Below are 18,626 nucleotides of genomic sequence, written 5' to 3'. Positions count from 1 at the left end.
AAACAGGAAAATAGTCCATGGTTTAATCCATTATTTTAACAAAGTAACTGTAATCTAATTACCACTCACTGAAACAGTAACTGTAACTGAATACAGTTACTCATAATTTGTACTCTGATTACGTAACTCCAGTACATGTAATCTGTTACTCCCAACACTGGCTGCACCAGAGTTACACTTTTATACGACTCGTTTACAACTGATTAACTCACCTGACTGATTGTGCGTGTGGTAAAACTCTAGTGCAGAGACTCTGTCGTCACCACGGCAGGTTTACGGCTTTTACATTCTTGTTTTGAACATTACAAATGACATTATATATTATAAATCTCACATTTTCTTAAAAAACAAACCTGAAAAGAACATGTGACAGTACAGTCTGCAGGAGGCTCTCCCACTGGGTGCAGTTTAACTATCGGTTGGCGGTGACATCAGTCAGTCTATAAAAACACTCCCTTTCCGCTCCCTCTGACCTCACGCTCACTTTACACTTTTGATAAATGTGAATTATGCCTTTGTCCATCAACAACAAACCGATGTGACTTTTATATTCACTGGTCCAGGGTCGACTCTCATGTGGGGTTGTTGGTTCTTTTCCTCTATTAGGTGTTATGTTAATGTTAATTATTGGTTCTGTAGTTACTACAAAACATCAGGGTAGAAGCACTTGGAGAGTAATAATGTGCTTGTGTCTTTAACGAGCTCCATAGTTAAACCCTACGACACTCGTGGATCATTATGTTTAAATTTACACATTTTAAATTGCAATATTGCAGTAAGGTGTTTCACACATTAAAGGGATAGTTTGGGGTTTTTGACATGAATCTGTATGGCATTTTCATCAGCAGTGTTGCGCATCCACACTGACTCACCCCCGACAGCGTCCGGTGAGCTGAGATCTTCTCCGGAATTGGTGCTGACGAAAGTAGTCTGGCAAGTTGGCTGGGGACACAAAAATAAAGTGTTTTTCTTCTCAAAATAATATGTGTTGAAAAGAGTGATACATTTGCATCACAAAACCACCGTCGTCAAAAAAGTCAGACCTCATAATCCCTTGGCACTATTTTCTTTCCGTTCGTATCACTACGCGCTGCCGCCTGGTGACAGCTGCGCTCGGATCCATCACTTTCTTCAGTTGTTCGACAGTGTTGACATGCTCAGACCGCCGCGACGTGAGACAGCAAACGTGAGAGCAAGAGCCATGAGTAAATAAGTTTGTACAAGATACATAAGAATATATCTTAAAAAAATGGTGCAGACTCTTGATTATCCAGGCTGTGAACCAGGCGCGGCTGTCACATGGCGGCAGGGCGCAGTGATACGAACAGAGAGAAAATAGTGCCAAGCGACTGTTGTAATGTTCTGTTCACTGGTCTCTCCAAACGAGCTGTGAGACGCTGCAGAACATCCAGAACATCCAGAACATCCAGAACATCCAAAACGCTGCAGCTCGGGTCCTGACTCGAACTAGAAAGTACGAGCACATAAGTCCTGGTCTCAGGTCTCTGCTCTGGCTCCTGTGGCTCAGAGACTTTAAAGCGTCTCTGTTTGTACAAGTGTCTCCATGGCCGAGCACCAAAGTCCATCTGTGACATGTTAGTGTCATATGAACATCTCACACTCTGAGGAGCTCAGGGACCGACCTCCTGCTGGTGCCCAGAGTCACGACTAAACAAGGGGAGTCAGAGTTTCAGGTTCATGCAGCTAAAACCTGGAACAGTCTGAACATGTGAGACAGACTCTTCTGTGACGCTGTTTAAATCCAGACTCTAAACATTTCTGTTTCACTGTGCAAATAACTGAAAGGTTTTCATTCTGCACTCTTCTCTCTAAGGCTACGTTCAGACTGCAGGGCTTAACGCTTTTTTGTTGTGAAATCCGATGTTTTTTCGAGGTCATTCACATTTCCAATTAAATGTGACTTGTATGTGACTCCAGTGTGAACATTAAAAGTGTCCCACATGTGACACTGGAGACACGACGACGTCAACCGCAGCGAGCGTCTCTGTGTTTACAGAAGTTGTCCAAACATGGACGCAGCATCGAGCACCTGGAGATTTTAAAGTTCCTCTCGTACCGGAGCCAGAACATGAACAACTTACTTAATTTAAGGAGGAGATTGAGAAGGAGAAGGACGAGGTTTTTGGTCGTGGTGTTTTGTGGGACAGAACGTTGAAAGGAACGTGTGGATGTGGAGACGGAGCCAAGAGTGGTGAGTGGAGATGTGCTTCACTTCAGTCACACAGAGTTCATTAACAATTTTCTCCTACTTCAGTGCAGAATAGTGACGTTTGTGTCTTGTTGATGACGTGTAGGTGGATGAATGAGCTTTGGCCGTTCACACTGAAGTCACATGTCAAAAGATCAGATATGTATCAGTTTCAGGAGCACATATCCAAGTGTCCTGGGTCACATTTGAAAAAATTTGATCTGTGTCGTTCAGACTGTCATTAAAAGATCAGATACAGGAACATAGAGGCCAAAAAATCGGATTTGGGTCACTTCAGGCTGCAGTCTGATTTATGTCTCTCGTTTTTTATTTTAATCTTTATGATTATTTATGTTTTGATTTGTTTTTATTATGATTTTAATGTATTTCTTATTCTGTAAAGCACTTTGAATTACTCTGTGTACGAATTGTGCTGTACAAATAAACTTGCCTTGCCTCCATGTAATGGTCCATCGGTCACATGAGATACTCGAGTACTCTTTGTGCTTGAGAGAGTCCGGGCCTCTTCATGCAGGCTAATCATTACGTGCAGTGGTCACAGATTAACTTTTACTTCACATTTATTCCATTGTGCGAGTGGAGGAGAAGCTGAGTCACTTTAAACTCTGTACTGTGTGACAAAAACAAAAGGTTAATCTGACCGTGTGCAGGTGAACACGCCCTGGGCGACTTTCCTGCTCCTCCCGCTTTTTAAACTCTTTGTAGATGAAAATGTTGAGATTTTAATGATCCACAATATGACACTGCATTTTTTTTTCTATGGAAACAAGAAAATGCAGAACAGGAGTCTTAGAATTTTTACTCTGGTGAGCTTCTTTACAAAACAAAAATACCAGAGCTAAATCCGTGTGTCATTCATTCATTCATTTTTCAATATAAAACCAAAAATAAGAAAACGAAAAAACAACAGTTTTCTTCATTATTTGTCTCCAAAACCAAAATGAAAAAAACAGATAATGATTTGTTTTTTCAGTTTTTAATTTTGTGTTTAAATGAAAAATGGAAAAAACTGATAACGACCATTTCTCGTTTATGTGACTTCTGTGACTGCGATGCTGCACCGCGTACGGACTGAACCAGGACTGATCCAGGTCCGAGACCAGACCGGGACCAGAGCGGGACTGAGACCGAGACCAGCAGTCCGAGCGGTTCCGTGTCATCGTCTGTGCGCTGGTTCCGTGCGGGGAAAACAACAATGTTTTGTGGACTACAGGTCCAGACGGGCTGCTCCGGTCCTCCGTGCTTAAGAACCGCGACTGGTTCCGAGGTGGAGCAAAGCCTCCAACTGATGCTTTCACACCAAGGAAAACAAACCGAACTAAGAGCTTTTGGTTCAAATGGACCAGGTCTGGGACCAGACCGGGACCAGAGCGGGCCTGAGACCGAAACAAGACCAGGACCAGACCGGGACCAGACCGGAGGCTCAGAGCCCACGGCAGGACTGGAGCTCGAAGCTGAGGCTCAGACCCCGCGGAGGCTCGGAGTCAAAGCTCGGAGTCCACCCTGGTCCCGCTCTGGTCCCGGTCTGTTCTCGGACCTGGATCAGTCCTGGGTCAGCAGGGCTTAATGCTCAATTCCGATTTTTTTGTGAAATCCAATGTTTTTTCGAGGTCGTTCACATTTCCAATTAAATGTGACTTGTATGTGACTCCAGTGTGAACATTAAACGGCCTGAAAGTGTCCCACATGTGACACTGGAGACACGATGACGTCAACCGCAGCGAGCGTCTCTGTGTTTACGGAAGTTGTCCAAACATGGACGCAGCATCGAGCACCTGGAGATTTTAAAGTTCCTCTCGTACCGGAGCCAGAACATGAACAACTTACTTGTTTTAAGGAGGAGATTGAGAAGGAGAAGGACGAGGTTTTTGGTCGTGGTGTTTTGTGGGACAGAACGTTGAAAGGAACGTGTGGATGTGGAGACGGAGCCAAGAGTGGTGAGTGGAGATGTGCTTCACTTCAGTGACACGGAGTTCATTCATTCAACACTTTTCGCCGACTTCAGTGCAGAATAGTGACGTTTGTGTCTTGTTGATGACGTGTAGGTGGATGAATGCACTTTGACCGTTCACACTGAAGTCGCATGTCAAAAGATCAGATATGTATCGGTTTCAGGAGCACATATCCAAGTGTCCTGGGTCACATTTGAAAAAATCGGATCTGTGTTGTTCAGACTGACATTAAAAGATCAGATACAGGAACATAGGGGCCAAAAAATCTGATTTGGGTCACTTCAGGTGCAGTGTGAACGTTGCCTATGTTCCAGCTTTAAATCCTCGATCTCTGGAATCGTTGACAACACAGAATGTCTGTCTCTTCGCTGATTGGCTGGTGCCCTCACTCGCACTTCCAGGGTTTTTGGGAACCGTCCTGACCTAGTCGCTGGAGAGAAATGAAATTGAGCAAAGACACTAGGCGGCTCTTGACTAGGACAGGAGACACAGAACTCAAAACTGGGACTGTCCCGGACACTCTATCTCCACGCCTTCCCAAGTAGCCCACCAAGGGGTTTCTGAATTATATGTAATGTGCTGAAATGAACTACAATTTTGTACCATTGTGTATCATTTTGATGCCAAACTCTGTGCACGATTAAACGGACAGTGATTTGTTTCAGAGGCGTCTAACCGGGGGCTCATGAGCGCTAAAATGAGTCGCTCTGGCAGTTTTGTTTTGTAAAAATATCTCAAAAAGGCCCATGTTTTACACAAATCCAAATATAACGTGTTGATACTTTGTTTTGGGTGAATATAGCATTTTGAAAACAATAAAAAAATAACACGAAGATCTAAAGATGTGATGTGTTTAAGGGCTCATGTTATGGTATTTTCTGATCTGATAATCCTGTTTCCTCATCACAAACATATTAATGGCCAATTTTCACTGAATTAAAGATAAAAGAAGCTATTAGGTGTTACTCAAACATGTGTGAATGAAACAAAACACAACTCCAGGTCTGTTTTTGAGAAAGGAACAACATCATAACACGACTTAAAGGTTGTATAAAGGATTTTTCAAATGTTGTGCATGCATCCTCCACAACTCCCTCAGTAGAAACATCTCCTCCCGCCTCTTTACTCAAGAAATCACGCTTGTTTACAGCCGTGCAGGTTCAGAATTACTGTTGAAGTGACCTGTCTAGAAAGATTTTAGCGACCGACGCCTTCATCTGCTTCAGTCGCACCGTCGCTGGAAGAAATCTCCAAGAATCACCTCAGTTTGTCTTCGCTCCTTTTCTCCTTCTCTTCTTCTTTCAGCGACCTCAAAAATTGACTTTCTTTCGCGGTGAACTGGTCGTAGATTCTCGTCCGACATCGCGACAAACTTTGTGCGAACTGCGAGGAAGCGACAGTTTGAAAAAGCCTCTAAGAACCGCCGCATAAACCACGTAATCCCCGAGCGCCGACGAGTCAGTTACACTAGAAACATAGGGAGTTTGATTGACAACCTAACAGCCAATAGAAAATGAGGGAGCCTTGTTTTCTATTGGCTGATGTTTATCTGGCCTCAACACGTCCACAGTTGATAGATTTTCATTCTTTTTTTTTTTTGTCATTATAATTACAAAGCCGCTGCGTCTCTGTAATGGTATTTTAAACTTTCACTGACAATTTGAAACAAAAAAAAAAATCCTCCATACAACCTTTAAAGCTCACAAGAGTCATTGTTGTGTAAAATAAAACCTTTAAAACACTGTAGAAGTAAAATATTCTGTCTTCAAGGTTTCTGACTGGACTTACTGACCCCCTCCTCCCGCTGTAACATGTCGCACTCATTAAGTAAAGTTTACACGAGTCGGTGGTTTTTACGACTCTTTTCCCACACCTTAAACACACCTCTGCTTCCTCCCCCTCTGCTCTTATCTGATCCACAAGTGATTGTCTTTGTTATCAGTGCCTGAGTGTTTATGAGGCGGAGGGGAGCGTGCACGAGGCGGAGGGGAGCGTGCACGAGGCGGAGGGGAGCGTGCACGAGGCGGAGGGGAGCGTGCCCTATCAAACTCAAATCTACACAAAAACTGTGTCTATCATTTGTGCTGCAAAAAGTTTGGTTTGTGCTGCTTTATGCTTTTAGTGCTTTTAGCTTTCGATTCTTTTAAAGGTCAAACTGGGGTCACCAGCCTCCAGGACGATTCAGAATGTTCCAAAATGGAACAAAATGAAGTCAATCATTTGTGCTCCGTTTGTGCTGCAAAAGTTTGGTTTGTGTGATTCTGGTTCTTAAGATATTATCAGTTTTATTTTGGGTCAATGACGTCATCCAGCCCCTCAAATATTAAATAACCTCAAAACAGACAGAAAATTCTACCAAATGTTAGTATTTTGTCTGTGCTGTTTTGTTTTTCATTTGTGTGAGTATATTTCTAAAATTATGAATTATTATTTCTGCTGAGATTATATGAGGTCATTTCCGTTCAGCTGACGACAGCGACTTTAACAAAACTCTGCAAAACTAGTGAAGAGAAATGATCTGAGGCTGTGGAAAAGTCTGAGTTATTATACAAAATATGAGTCAAAAGCAAATTACTAAAGACACAGCCTGAGATTGTTTCTTTTCATTAGTTTTGTGGAGTTTTGTTAAAGTCGCTGTCGTCAGATGAGCGGAAATGACCTCATATAATTTCTACAAAAATAATAATTAATAACTTCTCGTTCTCCTCAGGGTCACATTGACCCGAAGATTTTTTTTTTCCTTCCCGCTTTCTTGGGGCGGGTCAATCAGACCCAAACATTTATTTTCAAATAAATTCTCACCAGGCGAGAAAATAAATTTTTTGGTCTGATTGAACCACCCCAAGAGAGCGAGAAGGGAAAAAAATGTCTTTGGGTCAATGTGACCCTGAGGAGAACGAGAGGGTTAGAAATATAGTCACACAAATGAAAATTCTCACAGAACAAATGAAATACAAACATTATGTAAACGTCATTTTGATGAGCTGGACGACGTCATCGGCCCAAAATAAAACTGTTGTGATTGTAATTCTGAACCAGAATCACACAAATCAAACTTTTTGCAGCACAAACGATGGACATTGTTTTTGTGTAGGTTTGTGTTTGATGGGAACAACTTAAATCTGAGCTAAATGTGTCTTCTCCAGAAATATTGTTTAAGCAGATTTTGGGGTCAGAACTTTTGTGTTCTGTCTGCATCCAATTATACAACATTTTAGTTTTTATTGACGATTTTATTAGGATGCTCCTTAAATCTCCTCTGTGTGTCTCCTCTGCGTTTCCTCTCTTCTTCCTCTGTCTGCCTCCTCTCTCTTCTCTGTGTGTCTGTGTCTTGGTGTTGGTGATTTGCGAGAGGAGCAGGGGGCAGGGGGCGGGGCTAAAGAGTGAGCGGGGGGAGGAGTTACGGGACCCTCTAACCCCCGCGTCTCCACTCTGTCTGCTGCAACATCTGGAGCGAGCATCAACGCAAACACACAAACTCACACACAACTCCACAAACACAACAAAGTACACCAAAATACTCTCAAATACACGCTTTCTGTGAGGTGGGCAGTACTCAGTTACAGTTACTTCTTCGTTGTAGTTTTCAGAGTTTCAGACTTTTACTCTTACTTGAGTCAAACTTGTGGTTCCTCTTCCGTCTGCGAGTGAGTCTAAAGTGACAAAAGTTTTATGTGACAATATGAAATGATCTGAACGTTTGTTTTTTTCTCGCAGCTCCTTCAGATATGATTTACTTTTTAAAATGTTTGTGTTTATCCTTTGAAAACACCACATTCTCTGATTTATTTCATACTTTGTCTTCCTAATTACATCAACTTCAGGGTGACCAGACGTTCCTGTTTACCCGGGACAGTCCCAGCTCAGTGCTCCGTGTCTCCTGTCCCTGCAGATTTATACAAAACCAGTGATTTGTCCAAGTTTTATACGAGAAATGTCCCAGGTGTCCTGATTTTTGACAAATCTGATCCCTGCCAGATGTAAAAAGTACAGAGTCAGAAAGGTTTTAGACACGAGTGCACCTCCAGGCCTGTACCGACACTTTAGTCCTGGTTTAGTCCTGGTTTAGTCCTTAGACCAGGTCTAAACCAGGTTCTGCTTTTATGCATTGATTTTATTATTTGTTTATTTATTATTTATTGGAACATAATTTTGCTGGGTTTTTTGTCTTTTTTTTAAGTAAAATGTTTTGCATTGCTGTGTGAAGCACTTTGGAAACTGTCTTGTTTATAAAATGGGCTGTACAAATAAAGTTGGACTGGATAAAGCTTTTGTCACTTTAGGCTTTTACTCACTGAGGGAAGAGGAACCACAAGTTTTACCCAAGTAAGAGTAAAAATCATAATAATACTCAAACAGGAGCTGAAAAGTTCTGTGAAAAGTACAATTTCTTAATTTGATTTATTTTTATTTTTATTTAACCTTTATTTAACCAGGAAAAAGTCTCATTGAGATTAAAAATCTCTTTTTCAAGAGCATCCTGGCCAAGAGGCCACAAAACAGTTTCAAACCATATAAAAACATACAATACATTCAGTAAAACAGAACAATCAACACAAATTCAAAGATAGTTAAAAACAATTACACCCAGAAGATTCCAGATCTCTGTTTTTAAAATCTGTTTAAAAGAGTCTAAGGAGACCAGCTCCTTTAACCTCAGATCATTTTGTAAAAAGTTCCATGCCGAAGGAGCATAAAACTGAAAAGCTTCTTACCAAACTCAGATTTTACTCTAGGAACTGACAATAAAAACAAATCCTGTGAGTTCAGGCTGTAGGCCCCAGAACTTTTCTGAACTACAGGTTTTTGCAGATAAGACAGGAGCAAACCAAGAAAACATTTATAGACTAACAGGTACAAATGTTTGAGCCTCTGTGTGACTAGGGAAGTCCAGCCCACACGTGCAGACAGAACACACTGGTGTGTGAGCTCTGAGACCAGTGATAAACCTCAGGGCTCCAGGGTGAACTGTGTCCAGAGTCACAGACTCTGAGCAGAAACATTCATATAAACCACATCCCCATAGTCCAACACTGACAAAAATGTGACTTCTACAAGCCTCTTCCTAGCCTCAAATGAAAGACAGGGCCTAATCCTATAAAAGAAGCCTAATTTCACTCTCAGTTTTTGAGTTAATTGCTGTAAGTGAAATGTGAATGAAAGTGAACTGTCAATCCAAAGACCTAAATACTTGTACTTGTTCACTTTCTCAATGTGAGCACCTTGTAAAGTAGAGATTCAAGGAAGATCTGAGGGGAGTGTTTTGACATTTGAAAATAACATTGATTTTGTTTTTTCAGCATTTAACGTAAGCTTTAAGTCTTAAGTCTTTAAAGATTTGCTCGAGTAAATGTAACTGAGTGAGTACTGGCCATGTCTGGACTAAAGTACTAAACTATCAGAGTGTAGTGCAGGTCGTTCCCGTGTCTCTGTGCACGTGTCCTGATGCTACAGCAGATGCTCTCTGCTCTCTGCAGGTTTTGGGCTTTGTTGGTCATGTTTATATATTATGTATGAACAGGATTATGTCAGGCCTGTTCGCTGCTGTGGTCCCGTCTGTGTGAATTGTCCCACAGAACTGTGATGTCCTTCTTCTCAACAATCATCTTAGACTCAAGCTTTGCACAGTTTTTCATTCATGTCCATTGCATGTACTCCAGTGTGTTATATATTCAGTTTTTACTTGTTCAGATGGATTATTATTAGTAGTATTAGTTGTAGTAGTAGTTTTATCCACAAGATGAATTCTATCAATCAAACATCTGGACAATCCCATGAGCTGGACAAGTTTAGCTCCTCTGAAGACCTCAAATACAAACAGATCTGTCAGCTGGTACCACAAAAAAATCTATAAATATTCATATAAATGTCCACTACATTTATTTCAAGAGGCTTTTCTGCTCAAGTAAATGTTCTGATGCAGCTCCCTGTCCTTTTATGAATAATTTTGAATAATAATAATAATAATGTCATTCTCTTCACTATATTTGGACGTTGTTTTAATATTGTTCGTGTTTCCCCGTGAGCCTGCCCCCGCACTGCTCCGTGGGCACGCTCAAGTGGCCCTGTATGTGTAAAAAAAAAAAAAAGTGTAAAAAAAAAAGGTCTGCAGAAACTCTTGTGTTTAGTCAGGCTTTTCTCACCAGAGGAAGGCGTGCGGTTTGTGAGCTAATCGCTGCAGATGTGTCGACTTCGCGAGGCGTTTGAGGAACTGTTCAGAGCGGGTTAAACTTAGCGCTTCCTGCCACAGACAGAGCAGAGAGCAGAGAGCAAAGAGAGCAGAGAGAAAAGAGCATCTTGTGGATAAAATTACTACTAGAACTAATACTACTAATAATAATCCGTGTGAAGTGTGTTAAGTTTTGTTTCTGTGAGACTTGCACAAATCTGCATTAAACACATGATAATGTCAAACGGGCTGATGTGGCTCTAGAGAGTTTATGTTTATATGTTGTAAAGTTGAGTTTATTTATGCAGATTAGTAACAGTAATAATGATGATGCTTATATAAAAACATTAATGACAGTATGAAAATAATGTAATAATGAATTCAAATGAAAATACCTCAAGTTGAAGCTTTTCTCAGCAATTTTTAGGTGAGATTAAAAACGAGATGAATTAGATTAATTAATTTCAGATCATAATTAATTAATCTCTCAATTTTTTAATCACTTGACAGCACTAATGTGTATAAAGTGTTTCATGACGACGACCGGCTGCTGTGATGTTTGACACTTTGCTGAAAGTCTCTCCTCATTCCAGATGGAGACAGAGATTGACAGAAATGTCTTATTCGTGCTGTAATATCATTTGGTTTTTGCCAGGTCAGGAACCAGGAACTAAAGAAAACACCGTGGACCAGCGAAACACAACAGACAATATGATATTTGTGTTTTTGAAACCAGGGATTCTTAACCTTTTTGATCTTGGGGCCCAACTTCTTCTGAACAAAGTAACGTGGGGCCCTATATGTTGTTAGGTTCTTTTTGCAGACCTAGAGTTTTGTTTCATACCTGACAGTTTGGGCTGCTCATTAGCGTCTTCCTCAGAGTCACGTGATGTTGCTGTGACGTGTCTGGTCAGCTGATTTAAACAGGTTTTGTCTTCCTACAGGTGGAGGCAGGACACATAAATGTACATATGATACATAAAGTATCAGAAAACCAACTGAACCTCATTGGACCAACCTGGGGCCCTATCTCAATATTAAATGTATTATATTGTACTGTTTGTGGGGCCCCCAAGGAGGTGGTCCCGGCCTTACTTTGGACCTCGGCCCCGTGGTTAAGAATCACTGATTTAAACACAAACTGTAATTTTTCTGGTGGTGGATTCGTCAAACGCTTTTCTCCATAGAGATGTAATTGCTTAGTCTGGAATGTTTCACAGTATGGCATTAAACCTTTCTATCATCATGACAACCAAACAGGACCAAGTTCCGGGTCAGATCTGTGGAGAGGCAACCCCATTCACAGCAGAACAGAACTTGTATTTACTCTCACTTGTGTATAGAAGTCACATTTTCTTGCTGAATTCAAAGCAATCGGTTTCCATGATTTTATAAAGTCAGATGAAATTTGCTCTTAAAGTAAAGTTTATTACATATTTCAGATTTATGGAACCAACTGATTCGTTGTCACAGCTTCACAACATGATTCTATGAATGAAAATTAGACAAGGCAAGTTTATTTGTACAGCACAATTCGTACACAAAGTAATTCAAAGTGCTTTACAGAATAAGAAATACATTAAAATCATAATAAAAACAAATCAAAACATAAATAATCATAAAGATTAAAATTTAAATTAAAAAAGAGAGACATAAATTGGAGAGAAGAGTGCGGAATGAAAACCTTTCAGTTATTTGCACAGTGTAAACAGAAATGTTTAGAGTCTGGATTTAAACAGCGTCACAGAAGAGTCTGTCTCACATGTTCAGACTGTTCCAGGTTTTAGCTGCATGAACCTGAAACTCTGACTCCCCTTGTTTAGTCGTGACTCTGGGCACCAGCAGGAGTTGGTCCCTGAGCTCCTCAGAGTGTGAGATGTTCATATGACACTAACATGTCACAGATGGACTTTGGTGCTCGGCCATGGAGACACTTGTACAAACAGAGCTGCTTTAAAGTCTCTGAGCCACAGGAGCCAGAGCAGAGACCTGAGACCAGGACTTATGTGCTCGTACTTCCTAGTTTGAGTCAGGACCTGAGCTGCAGTGTTCTGGATGTTCTGGATGTTCTGGATGTTCTGGATGTTCTGGATGTTCTGGATGTTCTGCAGCGTCTCACAGCTCGTTTGGAGAGACCAGTGAGCAGAACATTCGAGTATCTAACCTTCTGGAGACAAACACATGGATAAGTTTCTCTAAATCTGATTTAGACTAAAGTTCACTTCACTTTCTGTGCCCAGTTCAAAAGAGTTTACTGTTACACTGAGGAAATACATGTAAACTCAACTTTAGATTGACAGTTCACTTTAGTCAGATTTTTCAAGGCAAATTTTCCAAGTAAAGTCGACTTATTAGGTTTTTCAGTGTCCATGGTTTTATACACAAATACGTCGTGAGTGATGATTCAATTCAATTCAATCTGTATTAAGAACACATGATATCTGGTTCATAGTATTAAAAAGACAATAGTAAGAATAAAAAGATAAATACAGTGCATGTTATAATGTTTACAGACAAGAGCGCCAGAGTCTCCACAGCTCAGAGGTGAATCTGACAGAGCTCCTCACAGGAAACACTAGAGCTTCAATGATTCGATTACGCAGATTCACGGCTCTTCACATAAATGAGTAAATACAACACCTGATTATGACGGCACAGGGTCTCACGTCACAATTTACAAACATTTCACTGGCGCTACAAAACCTCGGCACTTTCAGAAATATTCTCAAAGAGTCGTTATACGCCACTGTCAAACTCTGCAAACTCTTTTTCTTATAGTTGCACCAAAGATGCGGTGAGCAAAAACATTTAAAAAGTGCAATTTTGACATGACTGGAGCACATGGAGAACTTGCGGACGAGCAGATTGGCCTGAACATAAAGCTCACACTGCTGCCTGCACGTGTCCCTATCATCACAGAGGTCACTGGTGACATAATGTCCAAGATATTTGACCTCATCTGTGAGTTGCATGAGTCTTATAACAAACGTAGATATAAACCCCGGTGCAGCCTCCTGAGCGTCTCTTCGCTGTGCCGTGCCCGTCTGTGCCCGTCTGCGGCGCGCGAGTGTGGGCGCGTGATAAGGGCGCGGTCTGTGTCGTCTCCAGCAGCTGTTTCCCCCCCTCACCCCCCCTCCTGCGGCCCCTCCCACCTCCTCCCCCCCAACCTCCCCGCCTCACAATTACAGCCATACAAAGGGACAGGAAGTGCCTCCCCGATCTGCGTCCCAATCAAAGGCTCCTCTCTCGCGGTCGGACCCTTCACAGGAAGCGAGCGCTCAGAAAATGTGCCAGCTGTGTACAATTGTCCTGCCTGTTTTTGGAGGTGTTTTTCTTTTTTTTTTTTTTTTTTTCTTCTTCTTGCTGACAAAGGGACAGATAGACTCGTCCCCACCACACGTGCGCCTCGGAGATCATTGTGCGCGCTGTCAAAAAGCTTCCCCCCTGCTGAGTCGGCACGGGCGCCTTTTGGTTCCCATCCTGAACGGGGCCATTGTCTCGCAGACACAGATGCGGTGGTGATAGGCCGCGGAATCGTCTGCGAGGGCGATAAGGAGCAGGTGCCACGTTCACTGTCAATAAGAATACGCCATTATTTATGTATTTTAATAAACGCCCCAAAAGAAACCAGAAGAGAATCGGATCATGATCTATTGACGCGTCGCAGCTGATGGCGCCGATCTCTGGGGACGTGAAGCCAACTGGAAACTCTGAAGCTCTTTTACTAAGTTTAGACTTTAATCTGAGTTTGGTTTGAATAAAGTGTGACCTTAAAGAGCTGACAGGAGAGCGGGTTTGTCTTAAATAACATGACAGTCACGAGCCAAACAGTTTTTCCATTAGTCACTCTCACCTTTTTGTAGAAAATCAAACCTCTAAACATGAGCCATGAATGCTCAGACTGATTTATTTTTTATTTTTTTAATTTTTTTTTATTATTATTTATTTATTTATTTAATTTGTATTTTATTTTTATTTATTTATTTTTTAAATGTTATTATTATTTATTTATTTATTATTTTTATTTTTAATTTTCATTTAATGTTGTATTTTAATTTCATTTATTTTATTTTATTTTAATTTCATTTATTTTATTTTTATTTATTTTTATTAAATTTATTATCATCATTATTACTATTATTATTATTTATTTATTTAGTTTTATTTTTATTTTTTTCCGACTATTTTAAAACTTTTAAACATTGGCGTTTGACATTAAATAAAATTATATCTAAGCATATGGCAGTGCCTCGGATCTCTTCTTTCCATCTGATATTTCAAAACTGTTGCCAGTGTTTCCTATTTTGTGTATTGTGTCTCCACGGTAACTGCTGGGCATTCCACCATAGACATGCAGGCAGAACACCCCCAGCATGATGTCACGGCAAACTATTAACAGGTTGCTTTCACGTTCTGGACTTTGGTGTTGTTTTAAAGGTCTGTATAGTCAACACTAATCGAGACCAAGACCAGTCCAAGACCGAGACAAGACCAAGACCTTGGCCCATCAAGACCAAATCAAGACCATCTTTGTAATTTTTGACATTTATTGTATTGTATATATATTGTATGTATTTTAGAGTTACTTTGGCACATTTATGTCAATATTTTTATAGATCTATCTCCATTTGATCTGATTAATGTTAATTTAATCTTAAAATAACACAAACTGTACTGCACTGAAACACTGTGCCCCTTTTTTTTACCCTCACCCACAGTTTGAGAACCTCTTCTTTAAGAGAACTTCCACTGGCACTTTATAGAAATCTGCTTCAAAGTGAAGAAAGTGGGTAGGATTTTTAACTTGTTTTGTCGAGTTCCTAACTGGAGTTAGGAGTAAGTTCTCTTACTGGTTTTGCAGTGGGATTTATAGCCTCTGCACATTTGTCAAACACACATTGTGAAAAAATACAGATGCATTTGCACTTTTATTAGGCAAACTTCACCCAAAAGCAGCGGCCATAATGAAATATGATCACACTTATCGAGTGTCAGACCTCGAGTCCGAGTCCAAGCTCCATCAAGACCGAGACAAGACCGAGTCCAAACGCGGTCGAGTTGGAGACGAGACCAGAACCGTAAAAAAAACAGTCTCGAAGCCGGTTTCAAGACTAAGACTGGTACAGAGTATTACGACAATAGTTTCTGTCAAGAGCCAGTGACAGTGGGATTAAAGACGAGGTTCTAAAACTGTGGGTGAGGGTCCAAAAAAGGCGTGTTTAAGTATTGTACAGTTTGCGTGACCTATTTTAAGTCGAAATGAACATTAACCAGACCAAATGGAAATAGAGTTGATATAAAAGTGCCAAAATACAAATAACTGTAGGAAATGACAAAGAGGCTTGATTTTGCCTGGATGGGCCGTGGTTTCGGGTCTTGTATCGGTCTTAAACTTTAAAAGTCTTGTTCTTGTCTCAGTCTTGATCTTTAAAAGTCTTGGTCTTGCCTTGGTCTCGATCTTTAAAAGTCTTGGTCTTGTCTTGGTCTCAACCTTTAAAAGTCTTGGTCTTGTCTCGGTCTCGACCTTTAAAAGTCTTGGTTTTGTCTCGGTCTCGACCTTTAAAAGTCTTGGTTTTGTCTCGGTCTCGACCTTTAAAAGTCTTGGTCTTGTCTCGGTCTCGACCTTTAAAAGTCTTGGTTTTGTCTCGGTCTCGACCTTTAAAAGTCTTGGTTTTGTCTTGGTCTCGATCTCAATCTTTAAAAATCTTTATCTTGCTTGGTCCGACCTTTGAAAGTCTTGGCCTTGTCTTGGTCTCGACCTTTAAAAGTCTTGGTCTTGTCTTGGTCTCGACCTTTAAAAGTCTTGGTTTTGTCTCGGTCTCGACCTTTGAAAGTCTTGGCCTTGTCTTGGTCTCGACCTTTAAAAGTCTTGGTCTTGTCTCGGTCTCGACCTTTGAAAGTCTTGGCCTTGTCTTGGTCTCGACCTTTAAAAGTCTTGGTCTTGTCTTGGTCTCGACCTTTAAAAGTCTTGGTCTTGTCTTGGTCTCGACCTTTAAAAGTCTTGGTCTTGTCTCGGTCTCGACCTTTAAAAGTCTTGGTCTTGTCTTGGTCTTGATCTTTAAAAGTCTTGGTCTTGTCTCGGTCTCAACCCTCAGAGGCCTTGGTCTTGACCTCGTTTCAGGACCCTGTGGTCTCAGACTGGTCTTGGTCTCGATTAGTCTTGACCACAATACTAGGCCTATAAATCTATAAATCTATGGGAGATTCATTGTTTTTGAAGAAATTTCCAAACTTCAGATCCACAAATGTTTCTCCTTCTCATTATTTGTCTGAGATCGGCTCCACAGACTCGGCTCGTACTTTTTGGAGTGAGTTACACGTCTGGATCTGGGTCACGTTGTCGTTGTCGTAAAAGTCTCTTGTTGTGATCCTGTCTGCGTTTGGCCTCAGTGACTGTGTGGCCTTCACTGTCTCTTATCAGCTCGGTTTGAAGTGTATCTCGTGCTGCGTTCAAGTGCCTCCCTCCGCGAGAGTTCTGCGAGCGCTGCCCCTCCCACTTCACACACTTTCTCCGACAAAAGCACCCGACAAAACAAATCTCCAGTCAATCCTCACTCAGAACCACTCAGATCATGTTTTTATTTGTTTAAACTCATTTTAGTTTTGCATCTAAATGAATGAAATGATGTTTATTATTGAGTATTTGGGATGGACAATACAACATGAGTGCAAGTGTTAGTATGAGCTGATAAACAGTGTCGGGAAGGTGACTTTTAAAATGTAATCCCCTACAGATTACAGATTACACACACCAAAATGTAGTTTGTAACAGAATCCATTAAATTACTTAAAGTGAGTAATGTAATCTGAATACTTTGGATTACTTGATTTACTGTAGAGAAACAAAGACGAGAAAATCATAACCTAAGATGTTTTGTCTGATAAAAGAAAATAAAAAGCCCAGACTTTACTGAACCAGATTAAAAATATTATTGATAGAAGAAGTTTAGTCTTGTTAAATCCTGTTTGAGACATAGTTTAGACCTGGTTTTAGTTCTGATTTGGACCTGGGTTTAGACCTGGTTTTAGACCTGGTTTGGACCTGAGTTTAGACCTGGTTTGGACCTGAGTTTAGACCTGGTTTGGACCTGGGTTTAGACCTGGTTTGGACCTGGGTTTAGACCTGGTTTAGACCTTGTTTGGACCTGGGTTTAGACCTGGTTTAGACCTGGTTTAGTGTCCGGCAAAGAGTGGAAAATTGAAAAAAGAAAAAAAGAAAAAAAAAGCGATATAGCCCAAAATGTGAAAACAGGAAAATCCCGCTGTGTAATCCATTTATTACAACAAAGTAACTGTAATCCAATTACCACTCACAGTAACTGTAACTGAATACAGTTACTCATCATTTGTACTCTGATTACGTAACTCTGGTACATGTAATCTGTTACTCCTCAACACTGAAGACCGGTCTTGGTCTTGAGACTGGCCTTGAGACCCTTTTCTTATGGTCTTGGTCTCATCTCAGACTCTACCTCGTTGGGACTTGGTCTTGTCTCAGTCTTGAAGGTGCTTGGACTTGGTCTTGTCTCAGGACTCGGGTCTGACACTCGTTGTTTCATTACGGCTGCTGCTGTCGACAATAAACTTCATGTGGCTGAAGTTGGCCAAATAAAAGTGCACAAATGTATCTGTGTTTGTCACAACACGTGTTTGACAAAGGCTTAAATCCCACTACAAAACCAGTAAGAGAATGTGACTCCAGTTAGAAACGTGACAAAACAGGTTTAAAAATCCTTCTCACTTTCTTCACAGGTTTGTGTTAAGTTCCAGTGGAAGTTTTCTTAAAGAAGAAGTTCTTAAACCCTGGGTGAGGGCCCAAAAAAGGGGCGTACAGTGTTTCAGTGCAGTACAGTTTGCTTGGCTTAATTTAGGCCTAAATGAACATTAATCAGATAAACTGGGGATATATTTATAAAAACACTGATATAAATGTCCAAAAATACAAAGATGGTCTCGATTTGGTCTCGACGGGCCGTGGTCTCGGTCTTGTCTCGGCCTTTAAAAGTCTTGGTCTTGTCCTGGTCTCGGGGCTCTGTGGTCTTGGACTGGTCTTGGTCTCGATTAATGTTGTTTTGACTACAACACTACCCTGAACACACACACACACACACACACACACAGGGAGTAGAGCGTCTCCTGGGAGCGTCTCCTGGTGCTACCGTTGACCTTCCTCTACAGCGCTTTTTCTTTCATTTCTGTCCAGGAGCTCATTGCTTTGTTTTTCCCATAATTCTTTGCATATTTCTTTGCTTGTTAGTACCAGCTCATCCCTGGT

This window comes from Boleophthalmus pectinirostris, unplaced genomic scaffold, assembly GCF_026225935.1.
Source record: "Boleophthalmus pectinirostris isolate CB_2022bp ecotype Guang Dong unplaced genomic scaffold, ASM2622593v1 HiC_scaffold_10, whole genome shotgun sequence".
Lineage (NCBI taxonomy): Eukaryota > Metazoa > Chordata > Actinopteri > Gobiiformes > Gobiidae > Boleophthalmus > Boleophthalmus pectinirostris.
Note: the sequence above shows the minus strand (reverse complement) of the source record.